The 19,299-nt window shown below is 46.4% G+C and overlaps 1 protein-coding gene across 5 annotated transcripts in view; it reads left to right on the top strand.

Annotated features, from left to right (window-relative positions):
* The first annotated feature begins 3,894 nt into the window (after window positions 1–3,894).
* Window positions 3,895–19,299, top strand: part of N4BP2 (NEDD4 binding protein 2) — an 82,242-nt gene continuing 66,837 nt past the window's right edge. For all 5 annotated transcript variants that reach the window (XM_058670179.1, XM_058670181.1, XM_004579141.2 and 2 more), the window contains exon 1: window positions 3,895–4,044. The gene's annotated coding sequence lies outside the window, so the exon portion shown is untranslated. The remainder of the gene's footprint in view (window positions 4,045–19,299) is intronic.

The following is a 19,299-nucleotide window of genomic DNA, read 5'->3' as shown; positions in this document are numbered from 1 at the left end:
TGCAGGGTCCCAAGGCTTTGTGCTATCCTCCAGTGCTTTCCCAGGCCGCAAGCAGGGAGCTGGATGGGAAGTGGAGCTGCCAGGATTAGAACGGGCACCCATATGGGATCCCGGGGCTTTCAAGGTGAGGACTTTAGCCGCTAGGCTACTGCACCAGGCCCAGAGTAGATTGTTAGAAATGCCACTTATGAGACATAAAAACTGAGTATTAAGAATGTAAGTAATTTTCCCATGGCCACAGAGCTTGTAGCACCTGTTGAATGTAGTCTATATAAAGTCATTGAAACTTACTCGTTTTGGATAACAGCAATATTAGCTACTATCGTTATCCCGATTTAAGAATGATGGGGGGCCAGGTACGGCAGCCTTGCGGCTAAAGTCCTTGCATTGCATGTGCTGGGATTCCATATGGGTGCCTGTTCTAATCTTGGCAGCCCTGCTTCCCATCCAGCTCCCTGCTTGTGGCCTGGGAAAGCAGTTGAAGATGACCCAAAGCCTTGGGACCCTGCACCCGCGCGAGAGATCTGGAGGTAGTTCCTGGCTCCTGGCTTCAGATTGGCGCATCATCGGCCGTTGCGGTTACTTGGGGAGTAAATGAACGGAGAGAAGATCTTTCCCTCTCTCTCCTCTCTGTGCATCTGACTTTCCAATAAAGATAAAATATGGGGGGAAGGGAATCCCAGATGATACAGAATTGTACGATAAATTTCAGAAACAAAAAGAAAATAAAATTAAATAAAAATCTTGAAAAAGAAAAGGACTGAAATACATTGGGATTCCAGCATATGTTGGTTCTACTTTCTTTCAGCAACAATGCTATTCTGAAGTTTAATTGAGAATGAAAACAATTTGTCAGCCATTATGCAGAGGAGGAAAAAAAAATCCCTGAGACAGATTTTCTTGTGGTTTGCCATATGCTGTGTCATAGAACACTGCTCACTCATCCTGTCACTTATTAAACCTCCACGAGTGTTGATGTTTGTACAAGCTTCTGAAGTTGGCAATGAGGGACACAAAGCTGAGTGGGAAACAAACCTGTGTTTAAGGAATTTATTACCTAGTAAGGGGGATTGCAAAATATGTAAATACTTAAGCAGAATGCATCAAGTCAAAATCAAAGTAAAAAATACAATGGTGGTATTGATTACTTTTGTAAGAAAATCACGCTTACGTACTAAACATAAATAAACACATTTAGAGTTTTGCCACTAAATTTAGCTATCTGTTGAAATGCTGGCTTTTTAAAAATTCTTTAATTTAAAATTTTTTAGAACATTAAAAACCTGTTTTAATAAATATTTACGAGATCAGATATAATTTTAAGAACAAAATGACATTCTCCTTCTCCCTTCTATCCATCCTCCCCAGCTAAAGATAGCTTTTGATAAATATAACAGGCTTATTTTTTATACTGTGGCAATTTTATTTAGAAAATTCCAAGACCTTTCCCAATATATATAAATATATCATTTCCTTGAAAGCCAGAGTAAAACGCCAGGATTCACCTTAAGGTATTTTACTTTTTGCCATTCCCCAGATTCAAACTGCAGATTTGTATTTTCAGAAAGTGCAGTATGGATACTGTCACATAAAGCATATCCAGTCGTTGGGTCACCAATTAGAAGACCAGAGAGCAGAGTGGGAGTGGAAACAGCATTCCTAGATCATAGTCAATAATTCAAAGATTCCAGCATTTCTTTGAAATGAAGACACATGACTTCGATGAGAATGAGCCCGATAAACAATACATTTATCCCTTGTGTTAACTTAAGGCGAGGTCTCTGGCTTTCAAAGATGTGTTGTGTGCTTTTCCCATTGGCTTAGAATTTGAACCAATAAGGAAGGAGGAAAGCTTGATAAATATTCACAAAAGTGGGCTGGCTTTGGGAATGGAAGGATTGCTTTGTTCTTCATTGGAGCTTAATTTTGAGAGCTTTATGGTATTGTTTTTTGTTTTAATTGAAATAGTAAGCCGGCTTTTTGATATTCAGCCTGGGCTTTGTGCCTTGAAATACGTTCTCCAATAGTAACAACACCTTATTTCCTAATGTTTAAAGAAAAACCAAGAATTTAAATGCAAGTTTTTACTATTTTGCTTACCATATTTCCTATGAACAAAGTTCATATTAATTTGCGAGGCTCGTTTGAAGTTTATAATTATTAGGGTTCTTTAATTTTGAAAGTGGCATATATTACAGTTATTAGTCTCTTAATGGATGTTTAGAGTCAGAGTTAATGTTAGGTTCTCAGCACCAGCTGTTTATGTATCTTGAATCTAGGTTATTACTTTTTTTTTATTTAATAAAAGCATTAGTAAAGGTGTTCGCTTCGTAATTTCTTAGCACTGGAACTCAGAGGTCCTATAAAAGACCAAAAATAATACAAAGGTAAATTTCTCTGCTTTTAAGTTTCTCTGGATTGGTAATTTCATCACAAAATTGACCATCTTTAAGTGCTTAAATATTACTGAATTTCACTAAGTATGAGTAGGTGTTCCAGTTAGAACTAAAGCTAGGAAAAAAAAATCCACGGGCACTTTTTAGAATTTACACTAAGTTTAAAGTAGGCACCACTACAATAGTGATAGCTAATTTTTTTTTTCCACACAAGGGAATATTTTGGTTTAAGGTTATTTGAAATTTCTAGGAATAAACACTGAAAGTGGAATGAAAATGAACTGCAAAGGGAGGGGGCAAAGGACAAACCTGGCACCACCCCTCCCTATCCCGGAAAGCAGTGGGGGGAAATTTTCTGCGTACTTTGGAAACACTATAAATATGTAAGAACATTCGAAACAATGAACCAGAGAAAGCCGAGTTACTGGGGAACAAAAACGGAGCAGGCGTGGGGGCAGGCGGTCTATTAACTCTGCGATGGCAAGAAGAACACTATGGCTTTTTCTCGGCACCCTGAACTCCCGCTCTGACGCCGGGCAAAGGCCGGTGCCGGCAGCCCCACGAGCAAACGCGCACACCTCGCGGTGTCTGGGCCAGCGCGTTCCGGCCGCACCGGGGGGCGAGGGGCAGCCGTGATCCGGGCCGCCACGGCGGACTGCCCCTTTGTCTCCCCGCCGTGGACTCGGGGGCCCCCGAGCCAGCAAGCTGCCGTGGGGGGCCCAAGAGCTGAGGCCGCCAGGCTCTGTCCGCCGTCCCGCCGCGCGCTGGGCGTGCCTCCACCCTCCCCTAGAGAGCGGCTACTACGACGTTGTGTGTGTTTGTTTTGATTTTCGGGTTTGGGAGAGCGCGAGGAGGGCCAGAAAGCCGCCGTGGTTTACCGCGCTGTTTATTTTGGCAGAAAATTCCGACCCCCCTCCCTCCGGATCGCTACGTTCACCAGCCACCAAACACCTCCTTTGCCTTTCCCCAGAACATGACCTAGAGAATGGGGGCTCACTGCTTCCGAGCCGACTGCGAGGGACGAGGCAACACACGACAGGCCCTCCAACGCTGGCGCGCGCGTGTGTGTGTGTGTGTGTGTGTGTGTGTGTGTGGAAGCGTGCGCGCGCGAGCCGGGGGAGCCATTGCCGCAGAACCGGTCAGGCCGGGACTCGCTTTCCTGAGGGCGCGGGGACGAGGTCGCCGCGCCGGAGGGCTCGAGTCGTCCCGGCCGGCCCCGCGGGGCGGGCCGACGCGCCCTGACGGATCCCGGGGACGAACCAGAGGTCGAGGCGGGAAGCCGGAGGGCGTGGGGCAGGCGCGGAGGGCGGCGAGCCACCTGGGCGACGTGGCAGCCATTGCCGACTCCCCCAGACCCTCCCCGCTCGGCCGCCCACCCGCCCTCTCGCGGCTGGCTCCTGTCAGGCTGCTCTTCCCCAGCCCGACGGAGAGCGGCAGTGTCTCCCCGCCGGCCGCTCTCGCCGCGCGTCTCTTTTCCCCCCACCACGTCCCACCTCGCGGCCGCCCCTGCTCGCCGCCAGCCCTGCGCCGCGCAGGAGAGTGCAGTGGCGGCGGCGGCGGGAAAGGGCTTGCGGAGCCGCGGTGCCCGCGTCGCACACTCGACGACGCGGCCCGGGGCCTCGACGCCCTCCGTCCGTTCCAGAAGCAGGTAAAGGCGGCGGGTCTGAGGGGAGGGGAGAGGGCGCCCGGGGTCGAGGGGTGCAAGGAACGGGTCCCGGGGCGACGAGCTAAAGCGGATGGCCCTGAGGCTGCGGAGGCCACCGAGGTCCAAACACCCGAGCGTGGGGCACGGGCACGGGCACGGGCACGGGGCGCCTTTCGTCCGACCCGTGGGCCCCAGCAGCCCGGGCGGAAGGGAAGTGAGGCGTCGGCGAGAGGCGGGTCCTGGCGCGCAGCCGGAGGCCGGGCGAAGGTGGGGGCCGCGTTGGCGGCCGCTTCCCGGGCGTCTCCGGCCCGTGGACCTGCAGGCCCCGACACACCCCTTTCGTGCTCCTCCACCCCCGGGGCCTCTTTCCCCCGTTTGTTCCCTCCGGGACTTGACCTTGCGTCTCTCCGAGCGCCTTTTGGTGTTTTGGTTCTTGAGCGCGGAGTCCGAGCAGAGCTGTCTATTTACTCCTTCAAGCATCCAATACACCGCCCTGAACTCCGCGCGATTGGGGTTTGAGTGCTGCGGGACGGGAGTAGTGGGGGAAGACTTTGTTTTCTTTTCTTTTTTAAGATTTATTCATTTTATTACAGCCAGATATACACAGAGGAGGAGAGACAGAGAGGAAGATCTTCCCTCCGATGATTCACTCCCCAAGTGAGCTGCAACGGGTCGATGCACGCCGATCCGATGCCGGGAACCAGGAACCTCTTCCGGGTCTCCCACGCGGGTGCAGTGTCCCAAAGCATTGGGCCGTCCTCAACTGCTTTCCCAGGCCACAAGCAGGGAGCTGGATGGGAAGTGGAGCTGCCGGGATTAGAACCGGCGCCCACATGGGATCCCGGGGCTTTCAAGGCGAGGACTTTAGCCGCTAGGCCACGCCGCGGGCCCGAAGACTTTGTTTTCTGCTTGGATTGGTATTTCTCTGACCCTGGCTCCCCCAACCCTTCGGCAAGTTTGATTCTGCCTGGGACCCTCCTGGCTCGCTCTGGAGAAGTGCTTTGCTTGGAGTGAGTCATTTTGCCCCGGGGAGGGGTGTGTGTAGGGGTGGGCACAACTTATTCCTCAGGCTCTTTTCATTTCAAAACAAAATAGTTTTCTCCAGGGGAGAGGAGCGGGAGCAATTTGAGCCATGTGGAGGGCAGGGCACGGTCAGCCCGAGCTTAGCCCTACCTGTCGGTGACCACCTTTAGAACTGGGCGCCAGGGACGGGTGTGTACACATTCCCGCCCTGCAGTGGTCGCATGGTCTCCAGGGCACAGTTGCGCCTGGAAGGCAGGATTGGCCGGTTTTTCTCCTCGGCTTCTTTAAGCCAATCGGGAGGCGCTGCTTGCCCGGAGACTGCTTCGCTCCGGAGAGGCAGCGGATTGGTCGAGCCGGAGCGTGGACTCCAGGCGCGGAACCTGGCCCCTGGCAAAACAACGACTGCGCCCTCCTGTTTTGTTGTTTTAATCCCAACATCTGCATTTTCCAGTTCAGAGTTGGAGCGGTCTCTGGTGTTTTTTTTTTTCTCCTCCTGCGCTTTGGCTCTGTTGTGACTCAGGTTAGCTTGCTCTTCCTCCGCTCCTGTCCTCCAAGAATCCTTTGAAGAGAGAGAGCATGCGTTTTGTGTTCACTTTTATCTCGTCGTAGTTCTGCGTTTTGCTTAAGGGTAGAAGTGAGGGGCGAGTTTTAGTGTCTGTGCCTCCATGTTTATTAAAGTGCTGTTCCTGGGATGGGGGCAGGGCTGCTTGATGGGCAGTGGGACTGGTGGCAAGAATGGGAAAGAAGTGGTTGTGTCCCTGGAAGAGGCTACAGTGCAGTGAATCAGAGTAACCACAGAACAACAACAATCAGAACCCCTACAGACAGGCTTCCTCTTTCAAACAATCGATAGAAAGGGGAAGAGAAGGCCTGGATTTTATGGAAAAGTGGGCTTTTTTTGTCTGTTTGTATCCCTTGATCATCTGTTCAGGCTGTTAATCTTAGTGTCTTTTTTCCCTTGAAAATATATTTCTATAGTTTGCTGGTTTTTCGTTATTTTTAATTAACAGACATTTGAAATCTGTATACCCATATCTTTTTTATCTTTCTTTTGATTTATCATTCAGCATACTTCCAAGTTGAGAAGCATCTTCATTGAACAGTTGTGATAATCATTTATTACCTATTTTTTTTTAAAGATTTTATTATTATTGGAAAGCCGGATATATAGAGAGGAGGAGAGACAGAGAGGAAGATCTTCCATCCGGTGTTTCACTCCCCAAGTGAGCCGTACGCGCCAATCCGATGCCGGGACCAGGAACCTCTTCCGGGTCTCCCACGCGGGTGCAGGGTCCCAAAGCTTTGGGCCGTCCTCGACTGCTTTCCCAGGCCACAAGCAGGGAGCTGGATAGGAAGCAGGGCTGCGGGGATTAGAACAGGCGCCCATATGGGATCCCGGGGCTTTCAAGGTGAGGACTTTAGCCCCTAGGCCATGCTGCCGGGCCCTATTACCTATTTTTAAACAAAGTCTACTTGTTTTTATTGGAAAGGCAGATTTACAGAGAAGGATACACAAAAATCTTCTATTCACTGGTTCATCCCATAAATGGCCACAGGGGCCAGAGCTGAGCTGATCTGAAGCCGGGAGCCAGGGCCCTCTTACAGGTCTCCCACACGGGTGCAGGGTTCCAGGGAGTTGGATGGAAGTGGAAGCAGCCAGGACACGAACTGACACCCGTATGGAATGCCACCTTCAAGGTGGGGAATAAGCCAATTGAACCATTGCACTGCCCTCTACTAGCTAATATTTCTAAGCTTAATTCTTCATCAGGATTTATTTCAGTATAAGGTATGAAGTTGCTTTGCTTTATAAACTGCTAGTAAATATTTGAAAAGAGTAAGAAATGACACATTCTTTTTTTTTTTAACATTATTTAATTTGCTTAGAAGTAATACAGAGATAGGGAGAGATCTTCTGCTGGTTCACTTCCCATATGGCTGCAACAGTAGCAGCTGGGACAGTCTGAAGCCAGGATCTAGAAGGTTCTTCTGTGTCTCCTTATGTGGGTGCTGGGGCCCAAGTACTTTGGCCATCTGCTGCTTTCCCTGGGATATTAGCAGGAAGCTGGATTGGAAGTGAAGCAGTAAGGACTGGAACATTACTTTCATAATATGCTTTAGTATTAGTAGGAGGAATCAGCATGTCTTTTTTTTCCCTTAGGACTTAAAAAAATATTTTATTGGAAAGTCTGATTTATAGAGGAGACAGAAAGATCTTGCATCTGCTGGTTTACTCCCCAAGTGGTTGTAATAGCTAGAACTGAGCCAATCCAAAGTCAGGAGCTTCTTCCCAGTCTTCATGCTAGTGCAAGGTGTCAAGGCTTTGGGCCTGTCCTATATTGCTTTCCCAGGCCACAGTCGGGGAGCTGGGTTGGAAGTGGAGCAGCCACATGCACAACGCATGCGAGGCGAGGATTTAGCCACTAGGCTGTTGCACCGGGCCCACATGTCTTGTTTTATAACAGATAAGTAAATTGAAGAGTTTGGAAGACTGACATGAATAACATTCAATTTTTCTGTTCCAAAGCAAGTCATCTGTTTTTGTTTTGCATTTTCAGTGCCTTTCTGTCTTTGAGTTACTGTTTCTGCTCTCTGGAGTCTCCTGCCTGTTCTCCCTGTCCTGTCTCACTCTGCTAACATGCTGTGAGATGCAGACAATATTTGCAGAAATCCTTTTTCCTTCCTTCCCCAAGCAGTGGTCATTATTTACTTTTTTTTTTAAAGATTTATGTATTTTTATTATAAAGTTAGATATACAGAGAGGAGGAGAGACAGAGAGGAAGATCTTCCGTCTGATGATCCACTCCCCAGGTGCCCGCAATGGCCTGTGCTGCGCTGATCTGAAGCCAGGAGCCAGGAACCTGCTCCAGGTCTCACGCGGGTGCAGGGTCTCAAGGCTTTGGGCCATCCTCAACTGCTTTCCCAGGCCATAAGCAGGGAGCTGGATGGGAAGTGGAACTTCCAGGATTAGAACCGGCGCCCATATGGGATCCTGGCGTGTCGAAGGCTTAGCTGTTAGGCCCCGCCCCTGCGCCAGGCCCGTTATTTACTTTTCAAACTGATAGGGCCTGGTGTGGTAGCCTAGAGGCTAAAATACTTACCTTACATGTGTCAGGATCCCATTTGGGCACCAATTCCTGTCCTGGTGTGTCCACTTCCTATCCAGCTCCCTGCTTGTGATCTGGGAAAGCAGTCGAGGATGACCCAAAATCTTGGGACCCTGCACCAGCTTGAGAGACCTCGAAGAAGCTCCTGCCCCTTCTTCGGATTCGCTCAGCTCTGGCTGTTGTGGCCACTTGGGGAGTGAATCATCGGATGGAAGATCTTTCTTCTGTCTCTTCTCTGTAAATCTCACTTTCAGTAAAAATAAATAAAACTTTAAAAAAACTGATAATTTCTTTTTTGTACTTCTCAATGCATTGAGACAGTTTTTAAAAATATTTGTGTACTTATTTGAAAGGTAGAGTTAGAGATCTTAAATCTACTTGTTCACTCCAAGTAGTTGCTGTGATTAGGGTTGTGCCAGTGCAAAACCAGCAGCCAGGAACTTCATCCCAGTCTCCCACATGGGTGGCAGGGACCACATGTTCTTGGTCCATCCTCCCCTGCTTTCCCAGGCACATAAGCAGAGTCAGAACTGGTACAACAGGGACATGAACTGGCGCCTGTATGGGATGAGTGTTTTTGTGCTGGCTTACCTTGCTATGCCACAACGTTGGCTCCAGGTTTGTAGCACTTACTCTGTGAACTCAGGGTCAGGGCTGTCTGGAGGTTGGGATTTAATTCTCTCCTTTCCCCCTCTATCTTTCCTTCCTTTCTGTGGTTTAGTACCATTGCCAACCCTCTGCAGATATACAGATATTAAATGAATGTTACACTAAGTAATAGGGATATTTTGCTATGAAAGTTTTTCCCCAGACCATCTGATATGGGATAGTAGGTTAAATTGTAGCCTGCAAAACTGGACTCCCAAATGGGTGCTGGTCCAAATCATGGCTGTTCCACTTCTTACTCAGCTCTCTGCTAATGAGCTTAGGAAAGCAGCAGAAGCTGCAGGTACCTGGGCTCCTGCGCACACCTGGGAGATCCAGATGAAGCTCCTGGCTTGCGACTTTGGCCCCGCTTTGGCTGCTGTGGGTGAGCTCTCTCTCTGTGCATGGCTGTCTGTCACTTGTTGCGGAAGCGAGAGAGATGGTGCTGGACATAAGTGTGGGATGTTCGAAGGCGTCTTCATTAGCCAAGCCAGGAACCACTGCCATGTTTGGAGTCTCACCTTCTTTTTTTTTTTTTTTTTTTAATTTTTTTTTTTTTAAATTTTTTTCTTTTTATTGTATTGTTGTTGACAATCTTTACATAGTTAATTACAGTTAAAGGAAAAAGAAGAAAAAAAAGAATAAAAGAAAAAAAAGGTTCAGGGGATAGGAAAGTGGGCAATGCCATTATGTCCATATTGTTTCCATCATGCATCTGAGGTAAAGGGGGACATTGAGGGAGAAGCCCCACCCGGTTTCCCGCCCACCCCAAGTCCCGGATGTGGGGCATGCTCTGAGATATGTGCCCAAGTGGTGTTAATAATTCTCCAGTTATGAATCGCTGCCAGTTTTGCTCGATGAGGTCGTCCACTGATTGACATGGTCCATCATAAAGTCTCCGTTTGCCCCATAATTTGCTGCCAACATATAGCTGAGATGAATGACTGTTCCGTTCTGTCTTCTGTCTTTTCTTGGTTAGAGTTCTGAGTCCAGCAGTTCGATTGGGGAGATCTCCAAAGATACTTTGAGGTATTCCCAGATTAGTTTTTTGTATGTTCTAGCAAGCACAGGGCCCGGCACAGTCCATCACTCCGATCAGCTGGTGGTTGCAACTGCTGGGTTGGTTCTGTTTTCAGTCCCGAGTTGCACTGGAACCAATGGGTGTTGCAGTCCAGTCTGGTTCTGCCCAGCACATACTCGGCCCTCGCATAAACCAGTGGGAGCTGCAGCCTAGTTGGGGCGACCCACAATAACCCCCATCAAGCCCACCCCCTACCCTGGTTTACCAGTATGTGTAGCAGAAGACCAGTCTGTCCCCCATCCCATTTGGCTCTGGTACTTGTCAATGGGTATTAAAGCTTAGTTCTATCTAATCAACTCAACCATCCAGCCCTCACAGATGTTGTTGAGTGCCTCTCTATCTAGCCATCCCAGCCCCTGTCCTAGTTTTCATGCCCTCCCACGGGAATAGTGATCCAGGAAGGGGGAACCCACTTTTCCCTCCCAGGTCTCTCTGTCCCGGTTTATGCACTCTTTAGGTGGTCCTGTGATTTGACTCGACAGAATTAGTCCCCAGTGCCAGCTTCTGCCAGCTGATGCTGCGGCCCTGATCTAGTCCACATGCAGCGCACAGGTGTTATAGCCTTGCTTTGTCGGGTCTGTCTCTATCCCAGCCAACACTCTCCAGTGGGAGTAGCTGAGCAGCGAGGGGACCAGCCCCTTAATCCCCCCGCCAGCTCTGCCCCTCCCTTCCTGGATCATTACATTGTTATGTGACACAGTTTCATAGGTACTTGGGCTCTCCCCACCCCTCCCCAAACCCTCCCACCATGGTGGATTCCTCCACCTTGTTGCATAACCACAGCTCAAGTTCAGTTGAGATTCCCCCATTGCAAGCGTATACCAAACATAGAGTCCAGCATCCTATTGTCCAGTCAAGTTCAGCGGCTTCTTAGGTATACCCTTTCTGGTCTGAAGACAGAGCCAGCAGAGTATCATCCCAGTCAATTAAAAGCTCCAACATACCATCAGCAAAGAGTCTCACCTTCTTAATACTAGCTACAGTTACTAGGCAACTGGTTAGCTGCTGATAATAGAAATCAGCAAATGATTGAAATCCTGAGAGGAAGAAATGGTCATTATTGTGAAATCCATCCATTAAACTGAAGACCTCTGTTCCAGCTTCCCCAGCGGTATAAATTATCACGTCTCCTAGACATGAAACAACTAATTCGGACACACTTAAAAAAAACCCAGCAAACATCCGCAAAGTTAATTCCCCTTTTCCTGGCTTCTCTGTCCACATTCTGTTAGTGTTAGTAGTCTGCTCAGGCCTCATTTCTCCTGCAACTCTTGAAAGCACACCAATTAGAAATAAAATGTCTTAGCATTTGCATCTGTGCTGACTCACCCAAGCAGTGAACGGAGAGTGAGGAATACATATGTAGGCCATGGTCAGGGGCCACCTCTGTCCTTGGAGTCTGTCGGCAGGAAGTAAGAGTGTTGGCAACGCCCACGTCACCGCCACCGTGTACCCTGAGCCGAGGGGAGGGACTAGGGTTACAAACAGACAACACACAAGACAACACACAGTGGGTCACTCTTGTAAACAGAAAGCCGTTTATTTGGGGTCAGCCTGCATCTTTTATAGTCTGCCTAGTCCCTCCCAGTATTATCCCAATGCTCAAGCAACTCCTAAGCTCCCCTGAGGGCATCTTAACAAAGAGGAAGCAGGGAAGAGGAACTTGCAGTCAAGCCAGGGGCTAAAATGCATTAGGCCAAGATTGCCCATTCTGTTACCCCTTAGAAACAAGCTAAGCTGTGGAGTTAACCCTTGGGAGACCGGGGCCTGCATGTCCCCCTTTTTTTGTTTTTAAAATGGACGCCTGTCTTAGGTTGTCCAGCAGTCAGTTGACGCCTTACCCGTCATGGGGAGCCCCACCCAGGGCACGTGGGATCCCTGTCTTAGGTTGGTCATCAGCTCTGCCAGATCTTACCCGTCTCTGGCTACCCATCACAATATGCTCAACCTGACTTGAGCACTAGGGTTTTCCACAGCTAAGGCCATCATGGTTTGTCAAATGATGACCTGCTCCCGGGCTTGTTGCCTGAGTAGGCGGCAGAGAAGAGGAAACTACTGCAATCATGGCTACGACCATCAGCCCCAAGGCTAAGACTCAGTTCCATTCCTTTAACATCCATGCTGCCAGTCTAATGCCATTAGAATAACTCCCTGACATGAGGGGTACCCAGGTCTTAACAATGTACAAGTATTGTTGAAGACGCTAACATTTAACAATCTCATAGTGCTAAGCATGTATACAAGACAGTTTTACCAGGAACCAGAGACCCTAAATGCCTATCATCCCATCTGGCTCCTACATTTCCAAACAGAGAAATGGACCCCAAAAGTTTTTAGGGAAAAGGGGTTGCGTCATCTGTTCTTAACTACTTCCCGCTGAGAGGGGGCGCCGTGGGGAAACAGCAGCAATAGGGGGGTCCATGTAGTAGTTCCTGATAGAAGGCAGAAGTCGTCAGGTGTTTGCTGTACATTATGGCACTTGAAAGGCTTCTCTGTTGAAGTCCTGAGTAGTAAGTCCATTTGAATACATTCGAAACTATTCAGCTGAACAGGCTTTGTAGGTCCTGAGAAAACAGAAACAGACATGCCTCTCCAAAAGCTTAATTGTGTATCCATACATTATTTTCAAAAGGAGTTATCTTAGCAATTCACATTTATGAATATTTTCATCTATAAGCCAATTAAGATAGACTACATAAACATGTACATCAGGTAACACATATTATAAAACAAAACCTGCTTTTGTAACAGCTACTTGAGAATTCTTTTAAGTGTGTTAAAGTTACCAATTGTTTAGAATTACATTTTGCTTTTAATAATCTGAATAAGCCATACCTATAGTTTACTATTAAACTTTAGCAATGCCCCCCCTTTTTTTTTTTTTTTACAGATCGAATCAGTTGTCTGTCCTGCAATTAACTTTACCAACTGAAAAATATATTCTTTGAAGCACATTCTTCTGAGTTTGAGGCTGCTAGGGACCCATCTAGAACTCTCAAAACCTATTAAATATGCCAAGAGGCCTTAAAATATCTGATCAAAGATTCTTCATTATAATCTCCATCCTTTTAGTCAAACTGATTCGAACAGTAACATATCAAAAACTTCTGTCACTTATAAATGATCACCCAAACATTTCAAAGTAAATACCTAACAGAAAATACTCTTGAAAACACAGCTCTTTTAGATCATGAGAATTAAACACAGGAATTAATGAATAAAATCATCTCATAACTTTTTAAGAATTTTAACAAATTCAAATGTTGGAACAAAAATAGAGCATACTGAAGCTGGATAGACATTTGATAAAGTCACCAATTAGACAAAGACTATCTAAAGTTCAATGCTTCAATTTTTTAACAACTTTCAAAATTAGAGATATTTTTTATTTTTAGATATTTACTAGCATTTTTATGTATGTGTTGTGCCAGTTTCTGAAATCCCCAGATAATCATCAAGCCTGAAGTCCGTGCTAAGGCAAAAAGGTGGTTTATTCAAACTAACCTAGGTCTCCCAGCCACCTACCCCAGCCCAGCATGGCTGGGCGGGGGAGGGGCAACCTGCAAGATCCACAGGGCTGGCAAACAGGGAGCGCACGAGCCAGAGAGAGCGCCCGAGAGAAACAGAGAGGGAGCCCCAGGGCCCAAGCCCCCCAGTTTTTATACATTTCAGGCTATTAACTATACAGTCATGATCTAGCAGGTTTATATTGGTGGGTTTGAAACTAGCAACTTTCAAAAAGTACAAATTGATGAGCTATAGGGCGGTGGATCTTACCAAACACCAGGTACTTCCTTCCTGAGGAGTGGTCTGCCTGGTGTCATGTAGACTATCAGGGCTGGAGTTCACACAGCCCCCAGCAAGCCATTAAGGCGGAATCACAAAAGGCAGAAACTTCAGGCTCTTCATATGCATACTTCAAAAACTTCAAAAACAATGGCTTTAAGCAAATTTCAACCATTTCTCCCAATTCATGGAAACACATTTTAACATGAACCCGCCTCAAAACCAGGAAAGAGAAGTTTTTTCAAACAACCTTCTAGCTGATTTGGGAATAAACCCCTTTTCAAATGCAGGCAGATGAGAATCACTACAACAGGGACAAGATCAAGGTCCCAAATTCTTCAAAGGGCAGACTCCATGTATGCCCCTCCCTTGTTTTATGTATGGCTTGAGGGCCTTGAGCTTCTCCTTAGCTTTTGTTTTGTTGAAGTCAAGAGAACTGGAAAAAAAATCAGTTTGGCTGTTGTCTTGGGAGATTACCTAGGAATTTACTGAAGTTAGTTAACAATTAAAAAGAGATGTTACAACACTGTTGTTTCTCACAAGTAATCAGACTCCAACTCCATTGTCTTAAAAGCAAAATTCAGAAATTATACACATCATAACCGATTTCACTATACAATTTAAAAGAATTTGTTGTTTTCCTGTAAGGCAAAAATCCCACATACTTCCTTGTAAGTAAGAACACAAGTAATTAACAATCTGGATTAATTTCATTATTAGGAAACATTTTGACCAATGAGCAAAAATACTCATCTATTCAATAGCATATATGATGCAACAAATTTAGCATAATCTTATAATATTGAATCCAAATTATTTTAAATGACAATTACACTATTCAAATTTTTGTCTCAATCTTTGAGAGTTCCAGGGATCCTACTAGAAACCTGAAAGTCATGAGACTTGGTTCAGAACTCTGAAGAATTTAGAGGTCTAAATGAGTTAAACAAAAAGTACCTTTGGCATTTAACTGCACATGTTAATGAATACTGTATGTTAGACTTGATCAATGCCAGAACAACACTGTAAGCTGAAGATCAAAAAGCAAGAAAACATTATATGAACCTTTAAATTTGTTAGACTCTCTAAAATTATTTATCAGGACAGAGAAAGGGGGTCAGTCATGGTCCGTCCCATCTTGTCAGTCAGTCACACACACACCCAATTCAGAACAAGAACAGCAACTTAACAATTCAAGACAAAGATAGAACTGGAGAAAGAATATTAATACAAAATCTAGTTTTTGTCCGGACAAAAATAATAGAACACCAACAATATGACTAAACAACATATGCACAAACACCAAACACATCAGAACAGAGACATATAACTCTTAAACCTTTTGCGACTTCTAACCTGTTCTTCGACATACTTTAACCTGGAGATATTTTGTAAAACAAGTATATAGGTTCACTTCATGCTTTAGGTTTAAGTTAAGTTACAGAACACGTTTCTTTCTTTCTCTCTTTTTTTTCTTTCTTTCTTTTTTTTTTTTTAATCAACCTTGCTTGAATTGCTTAATTTTCTGGTCATCCTGTTCTGACCAACAGCGTTCCCCATTTGATGTAGAAGTTCTTCAAGAGGGTGACCAGTTTATCCTGGGAGAAGGCTGAACCCATTTTATCGTCCTTTTCGCAGGATAAATTAAACACCAAGACCTAACTATACTTCAAAATAAATCTAAAACCTGACTATACTTCAAAATAAATCTAAACCCTAACTATATTTCAAAATAAAACTAAAACCTGACTTTATATCAAAATAAAACTCCCTCTCCTACCAGTTTAGGAGAGACTTACAATACGTCCCATTTACCTTAATCAGCTGGCCAGCCTCCCAGGACGACCCTTCGCCATATCCTCTCTTTCTCGATCTCGGTGGAACCTCCAGATGTTGGCAACGCCCGCGTCACCGCCACCGTGTACCCTGAGCCGAGGGGAGGGACTAGGGTTACAAACAGACAACACACAAGACAACACACAGTGGGTCACTCTTGTAAACAGAATGCCAAATTTATTTGGGGTCAGCCTGCATCTTTATAGTCTGCCTAGTCCCTCCCAGTATTATCCCAATGCTCAAGCAACTCCTAAGCTCCCCTGAGGGCATCTTAACAAAGAGGAAGCAGGGAAGAGGAACTTGCAGTCAAGCCAGGGGCTAAAATGCATTAGGCCAAGATTGCCCATTCTGTTACCCCTTAGAAACAAGCTAAGCTGTGGAGTTAACCCTTGGGAGACCAGGGCCTGCATAAGAGCCCAAGCAATGAAGCCTGCCACACAAGTGAGACAGCCAGCCTCCTTGCCAAGGCAGGCTTTGAGGGGCTTGGGAGGGTAGTGATCAGGCAGCAATGCAACACCGTCTGCTTCAGGTTCCAGGTGCAGCTGGGCAGGAGGGAGTACATAGGCCGGGGAGGTGTGGCTTCCAAATTTGGAACCCTGGACTAGTTTCCTAAGACCATATCAGAGTCGGCCTTTCAAGTAAATAAATCTTTTTTTTTTTTTTAAGATTTATTTATTTTATTACAAAGTCAGATATACAGAGAGGAGGAGAGACAGAGAGGAAGATCTTCCGTCCGATGATTCACTCCCCAAGTGAGCCGCAATGGGCCGATGTGCGCCAATCCGAAGCCGGGAACCTGGAACCTTTTACAGGTCTCCCACGTGGGTGCAGGGTCCCAAAGCATTGGGCCGTCCTCAACTGCTTTCCCAGGCCACAAGCAGGGAGCTGGATGGGAAGTGGAGCTTCCGGGATTAGAACCTGCGCCCATATGGGATCCTGGGGCGTTCAAGGCGAGGACTTTAGCCACTAGGCCACTGTGCCGGGCCCAAATAAATCTTTTTAAAAAATATGTCCATTGGGGCCTGGCACCATAGCCTAGTGGCTTAAGTTATCGCTTTGTAAGTACCAGGATCCAACATGGGTGCCGATTTGTGTCCCAGCGGTCCCGCTTCCCATCCTGTTCCCTGCTTGTGGTCTTCCTCTGTCCTACTCTCTGTATATCTGACTTTCCAATATAAATAAATAAATAAATCTTAAAAAACTTTCCCCTAGCTGGACTCTTAAAAAAAAAAGATTTATTTATTTATTTTTTAATTGAAAGGCAGATTAACAGAAAGACTGAGAGAAACATCTGTCATCCTCTGGTTCACTCCCCAGATAGTCACAGTGGTCAAAGCTGGGCCTGTCTGAAGCCAGCAGCCCCTTCTGGAGTTCTGTGTGCGTGCACTAGCTTAATGACTTGCCTCCAATGACAAGCAGAGAGCTGGATCAGAAGTAGATCCAGCCAGGACATGAACTGGTACCCAGATGGGGTGTTGGCACTTGCGAGTAGAGGATTATCTTGTTGAGCCACTGTGCTCTCTCTCCCTCCCCCACACCATTAGACTGTTGTCATCTAGCTTCATGGCATGTGTGTTGAGATGTTCCTGTAGGTTACCTTAAACTCAGCATATCCAAAACTATAGTTAGGTCAACCTTTCTGTCCCCAAAACAGAGAGAAGAACCAAATTCTAGCTCTCTTGTCTCTGGGGAGGATCAGATAAGCATGTGTGTTGAGAACTCAGTAAATCTGAAGATTCTTCACGACCTCTGTGGAAAAGTGGAATTGCAAAATAAATGTATTTTGGGCCCTCAAACCGTAAAATCCGTGTATAGTTGTATTTCCATGAATTTAAAAAAAAATGATGTTGATTAGTTTTAGGTTACTTGACTCAGGGGACTCTCTTGCCCCAGGAGACTGGAATTCAATCTGTTTCTGCCGTGTGGGAGCTGTCAGTGTGCACCCCAAGTCTGCATTCACAGGAATCTGGGGTCCTATGAGTCTCTGTGAAGTGAGAGGTGGGTACTGCAGCTGTCAGGCTGGACGTGTGCCCCTCCGTGGCCCCGTGTGGGCGGAGTGCCCCTGGAGCAGGCACGCTCACGGGCACTTGACAGACGAACTGGCAACCTGCTTTTCCTTCTCATATGTGCTGGTTAATCTCTAAACTCCGTGGGTTGTTTTTTAATTTCTCTTCAGTCTTCGTTTTCTCTGTCCCACTGCTACCATCCTACTGCATGCTCAGTGTCCTTGCTCACTGAATTGCAGAGTGATCTTTTCTTTCTTTCTTTTTTTTTTTTTTAGATTTATTTATTTTTATTGGGAAAGTCAGATATACAGAGAGGAGGCGAGACAGAGAGGAAGATCTTCCATCTGCTGACTCACTCCCCAAGAGGCTGCAACAGCCAGTGCTGCGCTGATCTGAAGCTAGGAGCCCCAGAGCCTCCTCTGGATTTCCCACATGGGTGCAGGGTCCCAAGGCTTTGGGCTGTCCTCCACTGCTTTCCCAGACCAAAGCCTTGGGGAAGTGGGACTGCCTGGATACAAACCCGTGCCCATATGGGATCTTGGCACGTGCAAGGTGAAGATTTAGTTCCTAGGCTACAGCACCGGGTCCAGCATCTTTGCTTTTTTTAAAGGAAAGATTTATTTATTTAAAAGACGAGTGTCACAGGGAGAGTCAGGGGAAGGAGAGCAAGAAAGAAATATTCCATCGGCTGATCGACTTCTCAGATGGCTGCATCAGCCAGGGACCAGGAACTCCCGTTCTTTCTGATGGGTAGCAGGGGCTCAAGTACTTGAGTTGTCACTTACTACTTCCTGGGTGCATTTGCAGTGGGCTGGATTGGAAGCTGAGAAGGCCTAGGAGTCATTTTTGCTTCTAATCCAATTTTTTAACTGTAACCACAGCGTGTTAACTCCTCTGCTTGAAATCTTTCCTTGGGTTTTCATTGCCTTTTTTTTTTTTTTAAATCTATTTTATTGTATTGTTGTTGACAATCTTTACATAGTTAATTACAGTTAAAGGAAAAAGAAGAAAAAAAGAATTCATTGCCTTTAAGATATAGTCTGGGGCCCAGCAAGTTGCCTAGTGAGTAAATCCTCACCTAGCAAGTGCCTGGATTCCACGTGGGTGCCAGTTCATGTCCTGGCTGCTCCACTCCCCTTCCAGCTCCCTCCTTGTGGCCTGGGAAAGCAGTGGAGGTCGGTCCAAAGCCTTGGGACCCTGCACCATTGTGGGCTTCCAGAAGCTCCTGGCCTCAGCTCAGCTCAGCTCTGGCTTTTGCGGCCTCTTAGGGAGTGAACCAACATTTGGAAGATCTTTCTGTATGTCTGTCCTTCTCGCTGTAAAATCTGACTTTGCAATAAAAAGATAAATAAATCTTTACCAAAAAAAAAAAAAAATCAAGTCTCAACTTGATGGTGAAGTTTTAAGGGTCCCATGACGAGGCTTGCTATTTAGCTTTTCATTGTCCCATCATTTTCTCCTGGAATAGAGAGGGACTCGATGTAGCTAGCTGCATTTCTCCCCTCAGGTGCCAAATTCAGTAAATCTAGGCCTTGCTGTGGAAGCTTTTGTTGGACTGGAATGGCCTCCCTGGTTTCTTCTTGAATTTACTGTTGTTAATTTCAGTCTGTACTTCTCAGGGGAAGCCCTCTCTGTTCCCTCAGGTCTGGACCTCTGGTTTGTTTCCCTAGCACTGTGTTCTCTTAGTCGTGTTGTAACTGCTTGCTGATTTGTGTTCTCACTGTGTTCTGGTCAGAGCATACTGAAGGACAGTACATTGGCCATCTTCACAGAC

The sequence above is a fragment of the Ochotona princeps genome, chromosome 11 (assembly GCF_030435755.1).
Source record: "Ochotona princeps isolate mOchPri1 chromosome 11, mOchPri1.hap1, whole genome shotgun sequence".
Taxonomy (NCBI): domain Eukaryota; kingdom Metazoa; phylum Chordata; class Mammalia; order Lagomorpha; family Ochotonidae; genus Ochotona; species Ochotona princeps.
This window is presented reverse-complemented; position numbering and strand designations above follow the sequence as displayed.